This window comes from Pinus tabuliformis, chromosome X (assembly GCF_031772625.1).
Source record: "Pinus tabuliformis cultivar Carrire ecotype Pingquan chromosome X, CPIR1, whole genome shotgun sequence".
Classification (NCBI taxonomy): Eukaryota; Viridiplantae; Streptophyta; class Pinopsida; order Pinales; family Pinaceae; genus Pinus; species Pinus tabuliformis.
The window spans coordinates 1312405432-1312419516 of record NC_142308.1 but is presented as its reverse complement, the minus strand read 5'-3'; positions in this window follow the sequence as shown (position 1 = coordinate 1312419516).

The following is a 14085-nucleotide window of genomic DNA, read 5'->3' as shown; positions in this document are numbered from 1 at the left end:
ACCAAGCTTTTTGTTATGTTATCAACCTCCATACACTTTTTCCTCCTAGAGAAATATTCAACCAAAAAGGATCTTGTATCTATAATCCCCCATTTTATTTTGATGCCCTTATCACATTCCTTCAAACCATATGCAAATTTTTATTTTTTTGTTTTCTCCATTTCCAAATTTTTCTTATGAATCTCCCTATTTGGTTTCCAATTCCAAATGGTGCCAATAGACTTGATCATTGGAACTTTAGAAGGACCACAATATATATTTTATGAGAGTGACTCTCCCTACTAGATTTAGCCATCTTGATCCCCACATCTCCAGTCTCTTTTGAATTTTCAAAAGAATGTTGTCCCAATATTTCATGGGGTGGTACAAACCACTATTGGAGTATAGAGATATTTAAAGGAGCTCCATTTTGATGAGTAAGGAAAATAAAATATGGAAGAGATTTCTTTAATAAAATGATCATTTCAGTTCAAACCATAAATTTGGCTCTTCTATTTATTTACCTCTTCTCTTGAAGATTTTAGGAAGATATCCAATGCTTCTTTAAATAATTTTTCTATGATTGTTGAATCTCACCCCATCATTAAGGTATCATCTACAAACTATGAATGTTTCAAAGCCTTAAAATTATTGGATTGAAGGTTTTAACCCTATACAAAATTTACCTACACACGAATTCTTCAAAAATAGAAAATATACAATGGAGAGAACATAAAATATACACAAATATTTTTCTCTTGGAACCCAAAATTGGGAAAACTAGATTGGTTTATGATTATATTCCTTTCAATGTTACAATACATTATTTATATGATGAAGCATTCATAAATTCCCAATCCATTAACCTTATATTAGAACATAACCGTATTTCCCTTGATTAGATCTAAAAAATAACATGGGAAAAACCTTGATACCCAAAACCATGCACAACACCATGGGTTGGTCCACCCACCATCCTTGGGCCCACTCCCCATCCTTGGGTCCACTCCCCATCCTTGGGTCTGCATTGTTTTTTGGGGCGCTTTCCCAAACCCCATGTAGGGGGGCTACCACCCCTTGCAAATTTCCCAATGGGGGGGTTACTACCCCCTCTTCGACTCCCCCATTGTGCTTGGTGCAATGTAACAAGACCTACAACTAGTCATGCAAAGAATATAACACATACCCAACATGGATATCTAGATACCCTCTAGACAACCTTCCCTTCTTTCAAATTCCAGTATTTTACATAATGAGTCTACCATAATAATATATAATAGAGGGGAACGTGGGAATCCTTTCCTCCTTAGGCCTCTACATGCTTCAAAGAACTTTGTAGAGCGACCATTGACCAATGGAGATATCCAAGGATGTCCAATACAGGCCTTAATCTATCTAATAAAGTCCTTATTAAATCAAAAATTCTCCATGACTTTGAATAGAAAAAGATGATTGACCCTATCAAATGCGTTTGCAAAATCCAATTTGACAACCATTCCTTTATTTCCTTCACTTTTACTTGTATGGATGGCTTCTTGGACCATAATTGTATTTTCCACAATCTGTCTCCCTTTCATGAATCCTTCCTAGTTCTTAGAAATGATATTTCCCAAAAATATTTTTAGTCTTTTGGCTAGAATCTAAGTTAAAATCTCATAAGAATCATTGCACAAGGAAATTGGGTGAAATAAAGAGAAGATTGAAGGTTTACACTTTTTTGGTATCAGAGTTAGAAAGGAGGAGTTCATTCCTCACCCAATTTTATCCTTCTTTCTTATCCAATTTATCAACTTTAGAAGATCATATTTCAACAACCATCATAATATTTTGTAAAAATGTATGGTGAAGCCATCTGGCTTGGAGGATTTATCTAGATCCATATGCCAAATTTCTCCTATAACTTCATATTCCTCCATTTCCTTACAAAGAAAGTGGTTATCTTCACTACAGATTAGCTTATGGATTGAGAGACACATTTCTTCAATCTCTTCCTCAGAATTCTTTCCCTGATCCACGTATAAATCTTTAAAATGTTGAAAGGTTGTTTGTTTAATTTCTTGAAAGGAGGAAACTTTTTCCATGTCACAGTTGAGATTTATTTGACATTATTGATTTGGTTCCTTCTCTTGTCTTGCCTATGAAAATGTTTTGTATTACAATCACTTGCTGGAATCCAATTTTGCCTTGACTTCAATCTCCACCCCTCATCCTCACACCTATTTTGTATATATAATTCTTGGCTCAACATTATTTCCTTGTCATGATGTTCTTCTGTGATCTTTGAAACTTCCATTTATTTTTGAAGATGTTCCAACTGGTTTTTTATTTCCTTTTCCTCGAGGTCGGGTTCTTGTATCATGCTTTCAACCACTCTTTTAGAGCCCTTTTGACCCTTCTTAATTTTTCTTCCTAGATATATGTTGGATAGCCGTCAATATACGTTCCCCAAATTCTTTGAATTAACTTGGAAGCCTCTTCCTCTTATAGCCAAACTGGATTGAATCTAAAAGGGATGGGACATAAATTTCCCCCTTCTTTAAGTTCTAGAAAAATTGGATTATGATCTGACTCATTATGAGTTAAGATATATGATAGATTTTTTTACACTCTAAATACCAATCACTATGAACAAAAAAATGATCTAGGCATGATGCCATAAAATTGATTCCAAATCTTTTGTTTGTGTAAGTGAATTTCTGGGAAGTGGGTTTCACATCCACTAAATCAAATTCTAAGATAAGATCCTCCATTTCTTCTCTAAATGGGTCTCTAACAGTAACTATACTTACACCTTTTTTCCGTAAACTTCTCAAAGTGTTATTAAAATATCCTACCACAGTGCTTCTCTAGCAATTTGAGGCCATTCCAAAACCTTTCAATTGTGGCTAAATTTCCTTTTTCTCTCTGTATATTATTGGTGAATATACAATATAAATCCTTAACTCCTGTGTAGTGCCTTTTTGTTTCAACATTTTCAATATAACATTATCTTTTATCACTATTTCTACAATCCCAAACTGATCTTGATCCCAGATAATAAAAATACCCACAGAAGCCTCTCTAATACTCCTAGGCACTCTAATTTCTTTACTCCAAAATTTCTAGACTACTTCTAACATATATTTTTCTTCTAGTTTTGTCTCTTGGACACATAAAATAGAAGGTTTAGTTTCTTTTACTAAGTCATGCATAACTAACACTTTTCTTCTAATACCTAAACCTCTATTGTTCCAAGAGAATATTTTCATTATTTGCCAATGAGGAGGACATGCTTAACCTAGTCCTTCCATGCACTTTTATTTTTTCCCTTGTTCATCTGGGTTGTAGAGCTTATAGAAATATAGTTTGGATTGGAAATCGAGTTGCTTATCTCATTCTATTGTAATGTGCCAAGCTCCTTTTCCATATTTTCTGCTGACCTTTATTTTCCTTTGCACTTCTTCATTATGTTCCTCTATATCTTGGTCTATCCATGATTGATATTTTGATTTGGTGACTCTTGTAGCACTTGAGACTGCCTTAACCACTTCTCCTAGGGTTTTCTCAGGTGTTTCTTTTGGAAATTCTTGAAAAACTGGTTCATCATCTTGCAAATTCTCCAACCGATGTTGAGATCCTTTGGGAATTCTTTGGGTTTCCTTTTGTTTCTTAGCTAGAATTTGTCCTTCTACTTGTGCATCCTCTTTTGATGTCGTGATTTTTCCATCCTATGTAATGTTCTCTAGTGAATCAACCTTATTTCCAGATGTTGAAATATTTGAGGCCATTGGTGTTATTCTCTTAAGTGGGTTGTTCACCTTCCCCTTTCCATTTTTGGGTTTGCCATGATTCTTCCCATGGCCCTTGAGTCTCCTCTTTTTTACTCATTTTCTTGCAATCTCTAGCAAAGTGCCCATATTCATGGCACTATTTGCATTTAAAAGGAAACTACTCATAATCCAATTGTTGAAGATGCTTCCAATTTCCTTTTTCCAACCATATCTCAGCTGGAAACCCCTTTTCTAAGTCAAATTAAACATAAATCATTGCACATGCATATATCAAAAATTTTGGCTATGATCAAATAATATATCCCCCTAATGAGTTTCTTATCGCTTTGAGAGAATCATCACTCCAACAAAAGATTGGTAATTTTTGGAGTTTAATACAAGCTAGAGTGATTGAGGGAATATATTCATATGGATCAAAGTCTAGAGTCCACTAATTTAGATACTATCCTCTTGCTCCAAATAAATACGGAACATTCCTTAATATCAAATCTTTTTCTACCTTGGTTTGAAAAAGAAAGATAAAAATCCCGTTTGTACAACATAAGGTTCCACCTCCCCATGAATCAATGACTTGTAGGATTGAGCCATCCAACGGTCCACTGATTTTGGATATTTACATAGTCCCATGATCTTCCCCACCAATGCTCGTTCCAAGAAGGCCCATGTTTTATACCAAAAGGAAATTGAAGGAATTTTCATTGTGGGATCATTTTCAGCTTTTCTGACAAATCGAGAGGGGTTAGCTTTACATTTTGACTTTTTCTCTAGTGCTTCAATCAACGCGTGGAAGGCTAAATCATGTACTGAAGGTAAATGGGTAGACATCCCATCCACTACCATGGTAGTGGTAGCTCAGATCTCCATGATTACATAACAAACTATTGGTTCTAATGACTACTACAACTAAATGTTTCAACAACTACCAATTGAAATTGTTGGGTGTGTGTTATATTATTTCCATGACTAGCCCCATGCATTGTACGTTGCATAAGGCATAGCGATGGGGTCACAGGGGAGCAGAAGCCCCCCTAGTTGGGGGGTTTTGTAGGGGGGTGGTAGCCCCATTGCATGGGGTCCGGGGCAGCACCTCGATAATTTTTTTGTTATGTGGATCCAATAATAGTTGGGTGGGGCCAAGGATGAGGGTGGACCCAAATATGGTGAGCAGACCTACCCATGGTTTCGTGCATGGGTTTTCCACATGGTTTTTGGCATAATTGTTTTTTTCCCATGGTATTTTGTAGATCCAGTCAAGGGAACTACGATTATGTTCTAGTCAGGGTTAATGGATTGGGGTTTATCGATGCTTCAACATGTATATATATGTATTGTAACATTGAAAGGAACATAATGAAAAATTAATCTGGTAGTCGCAGTTTTGGGATCCAGGGGAAAATCACAGTGTATATTTATTTTCTGTTCTCACCATTGTTTATTTTTTTGTTTGAAGAATTCATTTGCAGGTAAATTCTGTACAGGGTTAACACCTACAGAAATAAGACAAAAAGTATAAGATCTACAAACTCTCCATTTCACTGTTCTTCTTTTGCAATAAAATTCCTTTGAACATGGGTTAATCCTATTGATAAAGCTTTTTTCCTTTTACAAATACCCTAAGCAAGTTCTTCCTTATATTTGTGTAATAATATTTGTATATTCTATGGTCTCCCTAGACATATGCTTCCAAGATTTGTGTTTTTAAGAAAATGAGGTAAATTTTAAAATCTTGGATGTTGTTCCATCTCACAATTCCCCATGAAATGTTGTTTCCTTTCATGAGCAACACTACTTCTATATTTTCATGTTTCTCCTTTGATCTCATCTAGGTTTAATCTATGATTCCTTTTATATCTAACTCTTCTTTTCAACCATTAATTTTGGCTTGTTTGATATGCTTGTAGACCTGTCTTTACTGCATCTTAAGTACTTTGATGTAGTATTAATATGTGATGGGTCAATTGTCTCTCCTTCTTTCTCTGTATATCAACTTTTGCGATCTACACTGTTTAATTGATCCATATGTTGTTATTATTCTTTTGACTTGCTTATTCTTCTAGCTATTATAATTTCTTCACCAAAATGTTCTTGTTGTTCACTAGCCTTGTTGATCACATATCAGTTGTTCTCCCTATTTTCCAAAAACATGCTATATCTTGTCACAACCACTTTTACTTCTCAACCAATCTTTCTAAAACATTTAGAATTACCTCTGTATGCATACATAGTCACATTTATTTTACTTTTTTGGATATATATTCATTTTCTAAAGTCCTAGTCGTTTGTTTCACTAATGTAGACATATATTACGTCTTATACAATGCATGTTGTGAATACTGTGTGGTGTGATGGATTGCAATTGTGTATTTCCTTGAGATTACTTTCAATCTCTTATGGTTGTCTTTGCTTCCTTTTAGTACATATACAATCTCTAGAATCATGATTGTTGTTGCCACTAATTTTCTAGAGTCCTCCTTGCTTATTTTACATACTTTAAAATTAAATGTGACTTCATGTCCTCTATCAACCATTTGACTTACACTTAGAATGTTGTGCTTTAAGCCTTAATAAATAGTTCTTCTTTAGCTTTGGCTTTTTCATAATAAAGGGTGACTAATCCTTTTCCCATTATTCTGGCTAATGTATTGTCTGTAGGAATGACAAGGTCACCCTTAAACTCCTTTAGAGAGATAAATATGTCTTTATCTCCTATCATATGATGAGGGCATACAATGTCTATACACCATTTATGATCTATATCTTGAGCATGTAAGGCTACACAACATTTCCCTTGCTACTCTTGCTTCCTTCTCCATATATTCTTACTCCGATTTCTGTTGATAACATTTTCTTCTATTTTCTTTTCCCTGATTTGTAGAGGTTCTTTATGTTTGGTCTACTTTAGAGGCTTTATCAACTCACTTCTACAATATTTTTCCTTGTACCCAAAATTGTTACATATGTAACATTCAACATGATCTAAGAAGGGGGAAAAAAGAATTGTGACTTATGATAACACTCTTATCATAATCTCTAAAATTATTACTTACATATTCATTCTTTGAGATATTATATGATCTCTTCATAAAATTATTATTTCTTGTATGATGTTTATAATATATTTCCCTATGGCCCTTGTGACACCCCTAGTATGTTTACCCTTAATTTTTTTAATGTAATGATACTTGACATTATAAATGGTTATATTTTATGTAATGGCTTGAAGAGTGGAACCACCTGTTAGAGCTTGGATCCACCTCAGGCTGAAGGGAGGCAATCCTAGAATAACTACAAACCACGCTTAACCTGGTAGCTAGCCTTACCAGGTCGGGAGAGGGCTCTCTCCTTGTCAATCTCGACAGAGATGACTTAACAAATTTAGATTTTAGGCCAGGTATCGTAGCTCTAGGGTTTCTGGTTTGATTTTTTAGGATTTTGTTGCTGGATGAATTGGAGAAGGCAGATTGGGTTCGGGAAATCAACTCATGAATATAGTCATGGTGAGGTAGACAAGGGTTTATGTACTAGAAATGGATTGAGATGGTAGTTTAATACAACTGAGGAGTTGAGGAGGGCATGAAGAAACCATGAATCCTCTTCAAATTGTTGAAAACATAGAAAACCAAATGCATTGCCTAGACAAAGCACTATAATTTAGTGTATTTTGCCTTTTCACCTTGATTCATTTAGTTTTAGAAGATAAAGAGAGATTTTGGATACATCTACAACATAAGAAAAACTCATTACAAAGAAGAAACAATACATAAACTCACTGTCACAAGAATCCCACAAAAATAGTTGTAAAACCTGGTTTTATTCCTTGCCCAGCGGCAGATACAAATGTACAATGAGTGCTACCACTTCCACAAAAGTCTAACCTTTAAAAATGACTGAAAGAGTACATCATATAGGCAAGAAAACTACTCAAGCTAGCTATCAGGGGTCGAAACCATGAGAAGAGGGGTGGTTTCAACCATATCTAAACTAGGAACACAAAAGTAGGTAGTGGAACAACTTGCCTCTAAAACTTAGGAAACCAATTCATTCAGCATCAAAACCACTTTTAACTTGATGTATCTACCCTATCAAGTGTTTTTCATCCATAATTACATCAAGTTACATCATTTACCATGCCACATTTACCAAGAGAATAAGAAAAAGTCAATTGTAGAGAAAACTAGGAAAAATTTGGCTTTTCTAGCAAAACTGGCAAAATTCATTTAATGCACAGTGCCACTGATTTAATGCGCAGTGCCACTTCACCACTGATCCATGATCTCAAAGGGAAGAGGAAATATGTAACCATGTGGGGTTGGATGACACCAATAATCATTTTTTATGGTGCAATTAATAAGAAAAATAATAGGAAGAGTCCAAGAGGAACATGGAAAGACACCCCGAGGAAATAATAAAAAGGTAAATGCATAACAATGTGCAAGTGGAACCTCTTCTTGTAAAGCTCATGAGTAAATATGGAAGGAGATATGATATGAGGAAATGGGATTCCTTAAAAGAGGAAAATGTAACTAGAAGTACAAGAGGATTTAGAAGAAATGGGAATGAGTGCTTTCTAGGGACTGGATAAGAAACCACTATGGGTGCTAGCTAGGGATGATAAACCACATGCAAAAGGGTGCTTGTTGAGAGAGAGATGATAAACCACCCAGGGCGCTTTCTATGCGCTGATAAAACACTGTTAGAGTGCTTGACATAGTTTATAAATCACATGTTGTTGTAAATTCTGTTGTGCTTGACTAGTTGATAAACCGCCCAATGTCATATGCTTTTCCTATCATCTGTGTATTGAAGATGGCTTCCTGCTAAGTCTACTAAAATTAAATTCCCATTAGATCACGGATCTGTCCCGAAGGTGACCATTGTAAGTGGTTCTAGATACAATGGGTCTATGATTGGGTGGAAAATTGAAGTCCCATGTAGCTCTGAATGATGTTGCATTTCTATGTAATAATGGTGCATGAGCTTGTTGAATGTAATGCATGAATGCCTATGTTTCTTTTTATGAAATCCCATTATACATATCTATCGACTAAATGATAAAGTTTTCTATTTGCTGGTTATGCAGTGCATTCTGGATTGAATGGCTCCAAATATCTATATGGAATGCCCTCTTTCTTATGTAAGAATGATAGGCTAATTTCTTGATTATATTCCTAAGGAATGGCTTATTCCTATGTTCACTCTGGGCCTGTAAATTTTTCTATATACCTGTGCATGGAAATAAAGACAATATTTGATAAAAAAAATGGAATGCCCAAGTTAAATAAATTTGGCCATCAGGCCTTATTCTGTAAAATAGCAAGCTTAGGAAGGATAACACTATTCTTTTTTAGTTATGTAAACCTTGCAAATATAATTGTGCAGGCCACGGGATGAGAATGGCTGAGGAAGTGTAAAATCTCAGGAGGGATAAGTGTAGGGCACATATATATGAATATATATCCAAAGACATTTAGGTATAAACACTTCTTCATAGCGATGGAAGGCTGGGCCGAGTTATATCTAAAGCTTAGAAGGGATAGATTGATATAGATACACACATAATCACATATGATATGGATTTGGAGACCTTGGGAAAAGGCCCTGATATACATGCATGAAAAATCTTTGATTTTGACAATGCGTGGGAGTTGAAACCTTCGACCTCAGAGGAAATAAGCCTTGAGCCTCATACACCCATGTGGTTGGGTACATGAATGAGGGTGAAAATGAGGCATTATTAGGCCCATTTATCTCCTTGCTAAATTTGGATTGTTGAATGACCTCAAAGGTATGGTACCCTGAAGGTATCGAAGGGAGTCTCCACTTGGAACTTCCAAGATTTTACTCTCACGATTATGTGGATCTCATGGGCCCATTCAAACAAAGATAGAAGCCAAGTTACGTATGTCATAAATGTGACAAGAAATGGTTAAAATATTACATGTATGTGCTCCCACATCACCCCAATGATTTCTAATGGTGGCACCTTGATTCTTTTAGAAAATGGTATTGAAGGGAAACTTTTGAGATTTAACTCCCAAGATGATGTGGTGTTGTCTGCCCATTCATTTGTGACCTATGTGAACGATTGAGTACTCCCGATAGGTTGATGTGGTGGTACACTCAAGTAGAACCTCCACATAACCCTAGAGGATTCTTCCCCAATGGTTCCAATGGGGGATTCCAAAGGAAATTCCTGAGACTTTATTTCTGGGATGAGGTGGAATAGGGGGGTCCACACACACACACACACACAAAATTGTGTCTCACGGGTATGGGAAAATGGGTTTGAATGAGTTGACAACGAATAAGGTTGTGAACTGGAGGGCCATGCGGGATCCATGTGGGGACCACATGGGAAGCATGTGGCCAACGTTGATGAGATGGCACATAACTATTGACCAATATTTGTCGGCTCATATCTTTTGATCAGGAGGTCTAATCGAGATACATTTTGTACTGTTGGAAAGGAATTGATGAGATGATCATAATGGTGTTGTCCAATTTAAGTTTTAAAGAGTTAGGAAAAGATACAAAATTTAGACCCGATTTCCATAACTAGAACCCTAGAGGTATAATCAGCTTAGTAACTTCCCTCTTTATACCTTAGTAGGGGATAGGGATAGTAGGGGGTATGTTACAAAGTGGTGTCATAGCTCTAGGCTCGACCACTAGACTTGGAAATATTCACATGCATACCCTAGATGCATGCTTGATATGCTTGATCTGCTATATTTCCTATGTGCTCACAAATGTATGATTGTGTTGAAAGTAAAAATTGTTGAAATTTATGGTTCTATGGAACTATTGATGGAATATTATTCATGTGCTAATTTAAATTCAGTGTTTCAGATCAATATAAACCAAGGTTATGAAAATTTGTTTCCTTTTTCTTTTCTTTTCTGGATGGCTAACATCTATGTGTATGTAAAAGCAGATTAACAAGCATCAAGGTACACAATAAGAAAGAGAAAGAATGAGTAGAATATTTGAACAATACCTTGTAAACATAACCCAAAAAGGCCCCAAAGAAGAGTTAGTTGGGAAGATGAAAGAAGAAGACAATCCTAAATTGATGGATACTCTTAGAAGCCTAAGAGTTGAGATAAGAAGTTGCAAGGAAGATAACAAAATGATTGTTAGAGAGCAAGCAAAAGTGAATGCAGAGTCTGCCATATTTGCAAAGACATAGATAATAGAATATTGGTATGAATCATCAGGATAGGTATAAGCCTAAGGATAGCTCACTAGAGATCCAAAAGCATGAGTTTAATAACAAGAAGGAAGAAGGAAACCAATCAAGAAAGAGGCATAGACATGTATATGAAGGAATGGTTCTGCTCAGCACACCAGAAAGAGAATCAAGCAACCTTGATAGATCATTAAACTGTGTAGACAAGAGACATTATCATTAAAGGAAGAGAAAGAGGATTCCCATGCTAGAAGAATTCAAGAAAGAAAACCCCCCTACCTTTTATGGATAAGTAAAGAAAGAAAAAGAGGCAGAGGCTTGGATCTTGGGAATAAAGGAGTACTTTAGATTGCATAATTAATCTATGAACATGAATGTTAGGTCCCTATACTACTAGTGTAACCCCTTATTGTTATTAGTGAAACCCCCTTATTATATTGTTGTGCCCATGTAGTCCACATATTGATATTATTGTTCCCCATAGAATCCCACTATTGTTATTGTTCCGCCCTTACATTATTATTGTTATGGCGGCTTTGATTATATTGTGACCCCTTAGGCTCTTATATAGATAAAGTAGGTCTTTCCATTTGTAACATCCAAGAATTGTTCATTTGTGTAATGTAAAGGAAGTTTCCCCTTCGAAGAGGCTGATTTCCAAGGCATTGATCTATCTTTTCTATTTTTTGTGGGCTAGTTTCATAACATTTGGTATCAGAGCTTAGGATTTTAGGGTTTCGCTGCTCCAAAATGGTCATCTTGGAATGTTCACAATAACTTTTTTTTCTGCGACGTTTCAGAAGATAAAAAAAAAATCCATTTGAGAAGCAATTGTGCTGACCCTTGGGTCCAAATTTTAGATCTTGTGTCGATACATTTTCGGAGATATGATCCTAGGAAGTTAGGGTTTTTGCAATATCCCAAATTACATCCCAAATAGGTGACCTTAGGAAAATCATCATAAATCTCTCTCTGAGCATTTGATTCAAATTTAGTAAACAACAAAAGAAATAAAACAGACTTTATTTTGTTGGGTATCATTTTTAGAACCTAAGGTTGAAAGAGTGACACGTGGCACATCGTACAAGTTCACCCTACTAAACTAGTCTATAATTAGGTCATCGAGGGAGATTGGGCATAACTCTTTCTTCGGGAATCCAATTGCGATCAGACTTGTGGGATCAGAAAGAGGACTCAGAGGGATATCATTGGACAAAATTTTAGAACTTAAAGGTCCAAAATTATAGAGTTACAATTGTTTCAAGATCAAGTTCCTAAAATCAAGAAAAAGTGATATGAGGAAGTTTGATGGCAAGGATCCGGTAAATTGGATACTCCAGATGGAGAAATATTTTGATCTACATGAGGTCCAACTATTAAAAAATGTATATATTGCATATTTATACTTAGAACTGAATCAATTTTTATGGTATAAAGGGATTTGTTCTTGTAAACCACTTGTCACGTGGTCAATTTTCACGGAGGAAATGATAGCACATTATGAGGATACAAAGAGAAACACCTTCTTTAGCCAATTGATAAATCTCAAAAAAAAGGGTTCAATGGCAGAGTACATTGAGGACTTTCAAAAATTGAATATAAGGGTAAATGATATTCCAGAGAAGCAGAGGATTGATGTCTTCATAGGGAATTTAAAGGATAGCATTAAACATGCGGTTTGTCTTTGGGAACCTGATTCATTGGAGAAGGCATTTAGGTTGGCAAGACAAATTGAAAGAAAAATTATGGCAACAAGAAATCCTACCGCTCACAATTATAAATATAGAAGAATTGTTGCTCCTAGCCTTCCACAACCTACAAGGTTGACACCACAACAATTGGAAGAAAAAGGAGAAAACGACCTTTGTTACAGTTGTGATAGCAAATACACTAAAGGTCATAAGTGTGCTGAGAAGAAATTATTTTACATTGATTGTGAAGAGGAGGAAGAAAAGGATCAAGAAATGTCAAAAGAAGAGGATATACACCAGGAACCAACCCTAGAGAAAGAAGAAATGAATCTGACCATATCTTGTAATGCATTGGCAGGAATTACCACTCCTCAAACTCTCAATATAGAAGGACATATCAAGAAGAAAAAGGTTCAAGAAGTGAAAGATGACATTGAGCATGAAGAAATGAATCCGACAATATCTGGTAATCCATTGGCAGGAATTACCACTCCTCAAACTCTCAAGATAGAATGAAATATCAAGAAGAAAAAGGTTCATGCAGTGAAAGATCACATCAAGAATCAACAACAAGTTCTCAAACTTCTAAAGTATAACCCCACTTTGGAGCATAATCGAATAAAACAACAGGCAGATCAACATCGCAGAGAAAGAAGTTTCGATGTAGGCGATTAGGTATTTTTACAGCTACAAACATACAAACAAATGTCCCTCAAGCAAGTTAAGAAGGATAATAAATTATCGCCAAATTACTATGGTCCTTACAAGGTGATGCAAAAGATTGGTACTATGGCATACAAATTGGAGCTTCCTGCATCTTCCCGAGTTCCCCTAGTTTTCCATGTTTCATGCTTAAAGAAGGTTATAGGTGACAAGATCCCAGTTCAAAGAATATTTCCAGAACTTGACAAGGAAGAAAAAATCATAATGGAATCGGAAGAAGTCACAGAAAGAAGAACCCGATAACTACGAAATCGATCAATTTTAGAACATCTCATCATGTGGAAGAACTTAATTGCTGAAGATTACTCATGGGAGGAGGAGAATTTTATACATAAGCATAAAGAACTACTCAAGCGTTGATGACAACACTTTTTGAAGGAGAGGGGCATGTTAGGTCCCTATACTACTAGTGTAACCCCTTATTGTTATTAGTGAAACCCCCTTATTATATTGTTGTGCCCATGTAGTCCCCATATTGTTATTATTTTGCCCCATAGAATCCCATTATTGTTATTGTTGTGCCCTTACATTATTATTGTTATGTCAGCTTTGATTATATTGTGACCACTTAGACTCCTATATATAGAAAGGAGGTCTTGTAATTTGTAGCATCCAAGAATTATTCATTTGTATAATGTAAAGGAGTTTGCCCCCTCGAAGAGGCTAATTTCCAAGGCGTTGATCTATCTTTTCTATCTTTTGTGAGCTAGTTTCATAACAATGAAGGCCAAGG